This window comes from Corvus brachyrhynchos, unplaced genomic scaffold, assembly GCF_000691975.1.
Source record: "Corvus brachyrhynchos isolate BGI_N302 unplaced genomic scaffold, ASM69197v1 scaffold281, whole genome shotgun sequence".
NCBI lineage: Eukaryota > Metazoa > Chordata > Aves > Passeriformes > Corvidae > Corvus > Corvus brachyrhynchos.
In genome coordinates, this window is record NW_008236509.1 from 563,699 (window position 1) to 574,029 (window position 10,331).

Below are 10,331 nucleotides of genomic sequence, written 5' to 3' on the forward strand. Positions count from 1 at the left end.
ATGTTTTAGATGGAAAAATCTTCATTGAACTTAGCAATGAGATTTCAGAGTCTCACTAATGATTGGTGTTCCATGAAGTTTTTCCACATAAACATATGCACATCTGTGTTCCTTGCATTGCTTGCAACCTGGTTTAGTCAACAGACTCTGGACAAATATGACAACTTTTTTTGATGACAGCCAGGAGTCACAAATGCTTTTCTCAGTGGTTTGATGAAATGACAGATAGTGAGAAGGCAAATCTGAGAAAGGAAGGGTATCTGAAAATCTGATTTTTTATTCCCAGTAGTGATCAATTGCTGTAAAAAAAGATACTGCTTCTCCTAATGGCTCTTGCCTAACTACTAGATATTCTAAACAACAAAAAACTGAACAGCACCTTTTTTTGGTGAATGTGTCGTAAAAGCAGAAACGGTGCTTGCCCAAAAATAGTTTGCAGTGCCAGAAGCATGAATCAGTTAAGAAAAGAACCATAGGTCAGCAAGTTATCTCTTTCCACAGCAATGATTTCATGCTGATGCACTGACAATATTGTAACCATAGTCATCACTTACCAGAGCATGTTATGAGATACCAGGTGCATCAGAAATAAAAAACACCTCTGACCTTGTTTCGCTGCTGTGAGGGGAAATAAAAGCTTGGCTCTCCAGCATGGTCAGAATTGATCACAAAATCAGGGTGTTCACAGGCTCAGGTTGGAAAGACCTCAGCTGCCTCTGCCAACAAACTCCCACTTAATACAGTTTCAGCACAGAGTTCACATCATGTTGCTCAGGGCTTTTTCCAGTTAGGTCCTGAAGACGTCCAAGAATGGAGGGTGGCCCCCTCTTCCAGGGAATGACTGTCCTCTTGAATCACAGAGCTCATTCCTTCTACCTGGAGTCTCTGCTCTAGGTAGATTTCGCATCTTTTGGAGCTCACAGATCCTTCCACCTCTACAGAATCATACAGTGATTTGGGTTGGAAGGAACCTTTGGAGATCATCTAATGCAACCCCCCAATAAGCAAGTTCACCTAGAGCAGGTTGCACGGAGTTGTATCCATGCAAGTTTTTAATATCTCCAGAGAAGAAGACTCCCCAACCTTTCTGGGCAGCCTGCTCCGGTTCTGTCGCCTCCAAAGCAATGAAGGTTCTCCTCACATTCAGATGGAGCTTTCTGTGTTTCAGTTTGTGCACCTTGCCTCTTTTCCTACTGCAGGGCACTGCTGAAAAGAATCTGGCCCCATCCTCTTGAAACTCGAGGTTTGGGCTGTTTGGCCACAGGCTGTGGGTCCACCAGACTGCTTTTGGAGTGAGCTATCTAAATCCTTCTCAGCTGCCCTGATATCACACAGCTTTCTTGCTGTCTCCTGCAGCTCAGCCACCTGCTGCTGTGGGATGTCCTCCACCTGGGCACATCTTTTGCAGGCACCTCTGCTGCCTGTCCTTGCTCCAGGAGAAGGATCCAGGAGAAAGGTCCAGGCATGTCCTGCACTCTGAGGTCTGCACTGCAGCCTCTCCCCTCAGCAGCTCTGTGTGGCAGAGGCACCCAGGTTGCAACAAGTTCTAGTATGAGTTGGTGGGTTGGGTACATAAGGGCTTGGGAGGCTGGTACAAACCTGTTGTGGAGAAAGAGTGCAGGAGGCACTTTACACTGGGTTTAAAGTTGTGAATGCTGTGTAAACTCAGCCTCTGGAAACTCAGTTCACAGTTTGTTAGTTTGAGGTATGATTCCCACACAAGAGCCATCCTGTAGGTGTAACGAAGCACTGGGATTTATTCAGGTCCTATGAAAGCAAGGGACAGCAGTTTGCCCAGCAGCTTCTGTCAGCCTGAAGAGCTATAAAGGACAATTTCTGCTTTGAAATCCATCCAGTGTTCCATGAGTCTCCAGAGATATACCGAGAAGAAGCAATTACCAACTATCCTGCTGTTTTGTTTTGCATCCTTTGGGGGTTTTTTTGGTGGTGTTTTTTTTTTTTTTTGGTCATTTTTTTTAATTCAGAGGAAAGTTTAATTACACCCCAGTGTACTGTCACATAAAACAACCCAAACCAAGTGCAACTACTGTTGAGGAAAAAATAATCCAGACATAACTCTGCTCTTGAGTAAAACAAGAGAGCTATTTCTCACCTGCATGTCAAGATCGATAGTGTCCCCAGAAGCCACCTCCTCCTAAAGTAGAGAGTACTAGCTAAGGAATAGATACGTGAAGCCACAGTTCCGTTTCACTTGGAGGGGCATCCAGTATTACTGGGAACATGTTTCTGTGAAGAAAACAAGCCTGATGAAGTCACAAAATAATTCCTGTGGGGGATCTCCGTCAGATTGCTTTAATTTAAAGGTCTCAATGCAAGTGAACAAGAACAACCAGAGCAGCTCCTAAAGCAAAGAGAGATGGTAAATTACAGCAAAGAGGCACAGTACGAGGAAAACACTCCAGCAGCATCAAGAAACATCCAGGAGCTGCTCTGTCACTCCGGCGCCAGAGGAGGGCAGTGGCAGAATGGCGAAGGATGCTGCCTGGACGCACGGATGCACAGCACGCCTCGTTCAGCCTGCTGGCTGATGCAGCTTCACTGCTTCTGCACCTCACTCTGTGCGTGCAGGGCTGTGCAAAGGTCCTGGCTCTTCACGTCTGTTCATTACATCGTTTCACTGTAGGTCAAATTCCCATCATATAGATGTTTACCAAGCTGCAAAATGACAAAAAAGGGTACATTTCCTGCACCGAATCTGAAGCATCACTTTAACAATGTAGGAGCTTTTTTATGACGTAGACCACACTTGCTTTTTGTGATGTAGGTCCTGTTTGGGAGATCTTATTTCATGGTGTTACAAATTTGAAGCCAGATTTTGATTCTATATTTTGATGTTTCGCTCAGGATATTTAATTTAAGAGGATGTTGAATTTTAAAAGGCACCAGCTGTTCCTCAACAGTTAAACCTGATCAGAAGTATAAAACTTTGAGAATATCAGCATAACAATATGTTAGGAATATGCCATATATTTTGAAACACAACTGATGACACTGGCACTTTGTGCTTGTTATTGTCAGTTCTTAGGTGCTGGACTCCCTGAGTCACTTCTGAATCATCATTCCATTGAGAAAGATCATCCCAGCAGAGAACTGACTGTTCCCCTTGATACATACAGAAAGAATTTAATCTAAATTTGGTCAAGTAATTTCCTTCCCTCATTTTGCATGTGTGTTAGTTATTCCATTCTCTGGAGATGCAATCTGCACCTCTACTTATCTCCATTACCACAATATGGAGAATGTCTGTTGAAAGATTTGCTGTTTCTTCCTTTGTGAGCTTTACTGTTCATTCCTAACTGTGAAAGCATAGCACCCTCACATAATCTGTAACTAATTGTGCATCACAGTGTATTATTCTTCTTTATCAATTATTATATATAAATTGCATTGTTTATAGGAATAAAAGACTTCTCCAGGAGGCAAACGTATTTATTGCCCTTACAAGGAAAATGTTCTCACTAACAATCAATATGCATATATAAAAATACAGCAGAGCAGTGTAACATATGTAAATTATGTTTGTACTTGTGTCCCTTTCAATCTAGAAAAGTTGTTTTTCTTGCTAAGGCTTGTCTTGTTTCACATGTGTGTTTCTGTATGGCCGTGCCCTGAAAGAGCATTGAAAAGCCATTCATTTGTAAGTGTAGCAGGTCTGCTTCTGGCACAGAAAGCTGTTCCATGGAAAGGGTTTGGGAATCACTGGCTGTTCATGCAAATTCACGTTGTCAGTCAAGCAGTGAAAGACAGCTGTGCAGAGCAGAGACTGCTACCAAGGCTGGCAGGCAGCATCTGGCCCCCTGCTCAACAACCCATTGTTCAGGCATATTGAATTGGAAACCAGAAATGTTATTTCTTGCACTATACTCTAAGGAAAACCTCAGGGGTTCAGAATGGTCACACTCATAACTTGTGGTCAGCAAATGATGTCTGAAAAAAAGCTGAATATTACTTTGAGGTGTGCTCACATAATTAATATTACAGTTAGACAATTTTACATTTACCACTACATTAATAGTCACAATGACAGAATTATAAAGCAGAAGATCATAAGCTGAGAACCAAACAAATCCATGTGCTTTGAGTGAGTTATTTTGCCTTCCTTGTTTTTTTTCATATGCCATTGCATTTTTAAGTGGAGATATAACCCAAGCTGCTGGAATATATTCTGATCTTCAGTAACCAGCATTTATCCAGAATAACTATTGGAGGTAATATTGATGAAAATCCCAATTTGGCCCAGAAACCTGGCATGACATTTTCAGTGGAGATATTTGACCTTGCTTTTAGTAATTGTTTATTTTGGACCTGACAGGCAGCTTGGTAAATATGTAAAAATTAAGGCCTGTATCCTTGGTAGCTGTTGGTGGTTAAAATCATAAGGAGGATACTGGTATTCCAGTATTGGCTACTGGTACTGGTATTCCAGAAATGTCTTCTGCAGAGCTCACCTTGCCTTCAGGCAGAGAGATGGGCTTGGTGATGAAATCAATTCCAGACCCTTTATTCATGATCCATTGCCTTCTTGTCTTCCCTGCAAGGGCAGAAATGTGTATTTGCTGCTACTTCTTACTAGAGTACAGGTGTTCTTCAAGAAGTTCTGATTCTGTGAGCTGTCACAGCAATGAAAAAATTAGGACTAGAGATATCTGGAAAAGAAATAACAATGTCCCTCGTTACTGCATCTTTACTTACAGATGTGGGATGGCCTCAAGTAATATAAGCTTGCTATCACCTGATTCCCAAACTGGTATTTTTAAGCTTTGAGTAATGTGATCTCAGTATTAATCCTGTGACCTGAAAACTATATTCTTTTCAGGAACCATGGGCTGGACACCCAGAAAATTGTTGAATAATTTTATACAGGAGATAAATTCATATGTTTTGAAATGGATGCTCTTTTTGAAAACTGATTTAGAGCTAACAGGAAAAAATGAGTTCGTGTTTTGATGAACTTTGAAGCAGTTGTTGCCCTGATAGGTGCAGTGGATGAGGCTAATGATACATGGATTTAATGTGATATGTCTGAAATTTTTGGTTTGCATTAGGTGGAAGACTTGTGTATGTAAGATGGTCAGGTATGGTCTTGTTACAATTTAAAATCCAGTGTATTTTCAGTTGCTGACTGAAAACAGACTATGTTACTATTCTGGGGGTTAAAAACCATAAAGTGAAGTGGCAGAGGAAATAATTGGAGACAACAGTGAATTAATGTATGTGTGTCCAAATGGAAACATATATGTCACTTAAGTAAATGACTACTAGTACATTAACACTTGTAACACTATACACAAAACATGATTTTATCTTTTTTTTACTCCCTGGTAAAAGGTAATGAAAATCTGGTAGGTGCTTGTGTGTGCATACAGGTACATCCATTTTGCATATATGCAAAATGCACCCTTTCTATTTTCAGCAAGTGATTTAGAATGTCAGCTGAGTCAGCACAGACTGAAAGACTATGATTAATATACATCAGTGATATGTACCCTATGGATAAGATAATGCTCCTAATGTACTAAACTCTTGCAGAATTCCTTACAGAATGCCAAGTTTGAATGTGTTGTTCCAAAAGCTAGTCAGAAGGCAGGACAGTTACCTGGATGCACCTTGTGTGATATTTAAATTTCTTGATGGTCATTATTGGCTACTCTAAAACACTTTGTGGCTAAAAAGAAAGGCATTAATGTAGCAGAGGGATTCAGGGGAGGATAAACAGCATAAACAAGTAGCTATTTTCTAAAAATTATCCCAATAAACTCTTGAATTTAGTCCAATAATCCTGTTAATGAAGACAGTAGCTTGCAGCACTTTAGAATTAAGCAATATGAAAACCCAAATTGAATCAATTAAAAGCCTGCAGCAAACACAATAAGCTACTGTAGAGTTAATATATTTTTTGAGGAAAGGGACTTCATTCAACATATGTAAAATGAAATGGTGAAGAAAGATTCAGTTTGAATGCTCTTTACAAAGTTTCAAGTGTGGTCACAGCTAGTTGTTCAGATGATTACTAAGAGATAGTAGAGGTCTGTCCTCTGTTATTTTGGGGGATGTTTTGTGTAATGGATTTTTCAAAATAAAGAGGAAATGGTAATTACAGGATGAGGAAAAGGCAAAGAGAAAAGAACCAGGAGAACCAGATCGTGCCAGTAGCACAAGAAACAAAAACCTGGTAACTGAACAGCGTGGCTGTTGCGACTTCATACTCTGCTACATCAGGGCTAAAATAAGTTGATAATTAATATTCCTGTTCCTAGAAAATTGCATAAGGATTATTTTTGTACCATTTTCTTGTTTAAAAGAAGAAATTCTGAGGGTGATAACTGAAAACGCACAATAAAACCCCACATTTAGTGAAAAATGCTTTTACTGACTCGTTTTCACTATCCCTCTGAGGGAAGTAAGATTCCTTAGCTCTAATAGTATGACATAAATGACATGCAAAGTCTGGTACACCCTCAAAAGCTTTATTCCCATCACACTCACTGCTGATACTGTAAAGGTTCTTTTTCCCAGCAGGGTTACTTCCACCCAGCAAAGAGAAAAAGCCCCTTTTAAAAATAAAAAAGAAAAAGAAAATAAAAATCAGTGAATCTAGGTAAACACTGGGGAGTTTACCACTGCAGGCCTGCTGATGATGACTGTGTGTGACTACAGAAACTCTCCATCCTGTGACACTCCATATGCAGAGCAGCCCTTAAACCTCTGTCTGTCCAGTTATCTATCATACTCTCCTTCTTTCCTTTTCTTCTGCTTCTACCCCTTCTCATTTTCCTTGAAATGTGCTCTTAGGATTCTGGTAGCATTCAAAGTAAAGGTGTGGTAAACTTTTGGCATCTCTGCCTTGTGGCACTCTGGGACAGGTCTGCAAACTTCACTGTGTATTTATCCATTAATTACACTCTGATCCATCACTGTTATCAAAAGAAACGGGATGAGGGAATGCCTCAAATAACCAAACAAAAGCATAGTATCAAACAAAACAGCTGTCTGAGAAAAAATGCATTTGGCAAGCCAAAGGAAAGCATGGAATTCATAGTAAACAGAGCACATATTTCTCAGCAATAAATTAGCCTAAGCACAGCCTATCCACATTCCACTTTGTGTTATTGTAGCTGTGCAAACTATTATGCAGAAAAAGACAGCACAATCTTGCTGCAGACTGAACCAAATCAAGCATTTACTTTGGCTGCTTGGAGAAAAATATTGCTAGATTTTCCCAGCACACTTTCAGAGTTCATTTCTAGAAGGTGGATTTTTGCTTGTTTGCTTGGTTGATTTTGTTGTTATTGTTGTTGATTTTACTGATTAATGTCAGCACTGGGATTGGACATGGCAGTTTATTGTCACAGAAAAATACCTTGAGCACCCTGTAGTCCAAAGGCCATAGTGATGGATTTAGGAGTCTTGGGACCTTTTTAACCATATATCTGCTGTTTGGCTTCAGTCTCTCCTGCTTTCTCCACTGCACCTGGTTTTGCTAATTCAGGAGAGTGAGGACTGTCTTCTGCAAGGTGTTCACATAGCTTCTACAGGGCCATGCTCATCTTTGTTGTGACCTTAGTGCAATAAAATAAACAGCAATCAATTAAACAGCCCATTTACTAGTTAATTAAAGTAGAGGATCACCAGCTAATGCTGTTTTTTCTAGTCATTATCATGCTGTAAAACTCGGGACACCATCCTTCTGACTAGTTAAACGCTCGAAGTATAGTAAGTCTGATCAGTACTGAAGTCCAGGTTAAAACTTTGACTTGCAGATTCTTGGGCCATTCTGGCTTCTGTTGTTTAAAAGTTTGTCATTCTAATAGCCTGTGAAATATAAAATGTAGCTATTTGAATGTATCTTCACCTTAAAAATAAACCCACAGGGAAGAAAAATGGGGAAATCAGACAGGAGAACATGACCTTACAATTTGTGACTTGAGACAAAGAGCCCGCAGACCTTATCTAGTGTAGTACTTGAGTAAAAATGTTGAGAAAATAGTCTAATATTGTGTCTTTCCATGCCACACCTCTGTAAAAATTACCATGAGCTCAGTAATCACAAAAATAAATGCAGTGTTGCCACTGTTTAGCGAACTTTACTATCTGCAAGAACTAGGCAATACCACAAATTTCATCTGAGGTAGCATTCCTTGCACAGTGAATGCAAACATTTCCATTAAGGTTGAAGATGAGCTACTGTGAACTCCATTTTAAAATACAGATTACAGTTTATGCTAAATCCTCCTGGCTTTACACTTTATTGTTTTTCATTTTGCAGAGTATGACAGATACAGAGTGCCCCATGAGGCTTCCTGCTTCAAGAATTCCTGATGGAATTGTTCCAGTTCTGCCTGTGCAGCTTAAAATACATTTCTTTTCTAACTGATTTTAAGGTCAGATGACAAAGAGCTGAGCCAAGCGCAGCAGAAAGCAAACTTAGGACTGTGTCCTACCTGGCTGGTGACTGGGTGTCCAGCTGTGCAAATGAAATTGAGAAATACTTTCTTAAAGACTTAGGTCATAGTTCTATTTTATTTATCAGTGTGTGATTTCTGTATTTGGTAGATCCTGCAAGAGTACATTAAGGTATATGGATGTGAGCAAGTTAAAAGTTTGTCTTGGAATGGACAAAGTAAGGGACAAAGTAAGATCTGATATACCTTCAAATACAATGATTTGTTTATCTAATAGCATTATTTGACAAAAACCTACCCTACTGCAGTTGTTTCAAACTTTTTCAGTGTAAAAACTTCTGGAAGTTTTTCATTGATGGTCTGAGCCCTGATAAATTAAATCTTATTGGCCTGACCTTGTTTCCTTTGGTAATATGTCTTGTGGACATAAAAAGTAGTCCATGGAGTATCAAATATCTTCAGGCTACAAGTTTTCAACCTCTTTGTTGCTTTTTAAAAATGCACTTGGAAAATAAATTTGTAATTGGAATAAGGACAAAGTTTTCTGGGTGTTTCCCTTCGGTGATTGTTACTATTATCTCTGATCATGCTAAGTGGAAATAAACCTGGACCTAAGCCCCATGATCATGAAGGATCTCCCTCTCATGAGTGGGAAAGTAGTAATTCTAGTCTAGACAACTAGAACAACTATTTCTTTTTGAAGAGAAGTGAATGCCATGAAGAGTGATCACACCTCAGTCTGTTTGGGGCGATATGATAAAGCACAGTTGGTCTGATATGCCCTCCAACCCTCTCAGGTGCCTTTTCACTACCTCCTTTGCAGGAGTTTGTGCCTGTGATGGAAGTCTTGACTGAATATCTCTAAGACAGATGAAGGCAACTCTCAGCTCCTACTCTTTTCTTCTTGCTGTGAGGCAGAATTTGTACTTTGGGCAGGCAAAATTTGCTTCCACTAGCACTTTTTTTCCATCTGTGCAAAGACTGTGATTCAGGATAGAAGAGTGAAAAATTATTCCCTTCTCCCTGTTCCCATCCTTTCCTTACAATTGGCAGGCAAGATTTCACATGTGTCTATTAACAAATGTCTCTTTCTGAAGAGCGGATTAGCATGAAAGATCCAAGATTATCAGAACTCTGAAATGAACACAATATTTATTTTATTATAGTAGTATAGTATAGTTTATTATAGTATTTTATCTTTAAAAATACTGCATGCAGGAAATATTTAAGGATTCTCACATACTTCCTTGGTACAGAAACACTTTGAATTATTACAGTGCATTTTGAATTATCTCTGTGGAAGGTGAGAAGGAATCAGATAAAATCCTTTACTGCAGGAAGCTGTTTGTTGGGGTATCTTTATGGATATCATTTGCAGGGGTGAGCAGGCCCCATATCATTTTTATCCTCTGTTCTTGAGCTGCAATGGATTCACTGTATTCCTAGAGAAGGCCCAGCTGAGTTTCTCTTTGTTGACCAGCCAGACAACCTTTGTCTGTGAGTTTGAAAAAACAGCAAAACAGAGCTGATGCTTCAAATGCTGCTCAGGGCCTTTTGTTTTATGTCCTTACCTATTTATTACCATCAGCTACCTTGGGGGGACAGGAAGAGCAAGAACCCCAGCTTGATACCAATTGTGCTGCCTCTTAGCAAAGTAAAGGAAAAAACCATGGAACTTCAAATAGAGCAAAATGTTCTCTAGCTGCAGAGTGGGTGGGCAGGTCTTACCTACACAGAACATCTGAGCTGTTCTCTTACATCTTCTGTGTGCCTCTATTTCTGCAATGGTTTTAATTGGCAGGTTCTAATACTTTCCTGCCCCCAGGAGGAATATGAAGATTATTCAGTGCTTCTGAAAAGCTTTGAAGATGAACAAAAATGGCCCTGTAGAGCTGTCTGTGATTTCAG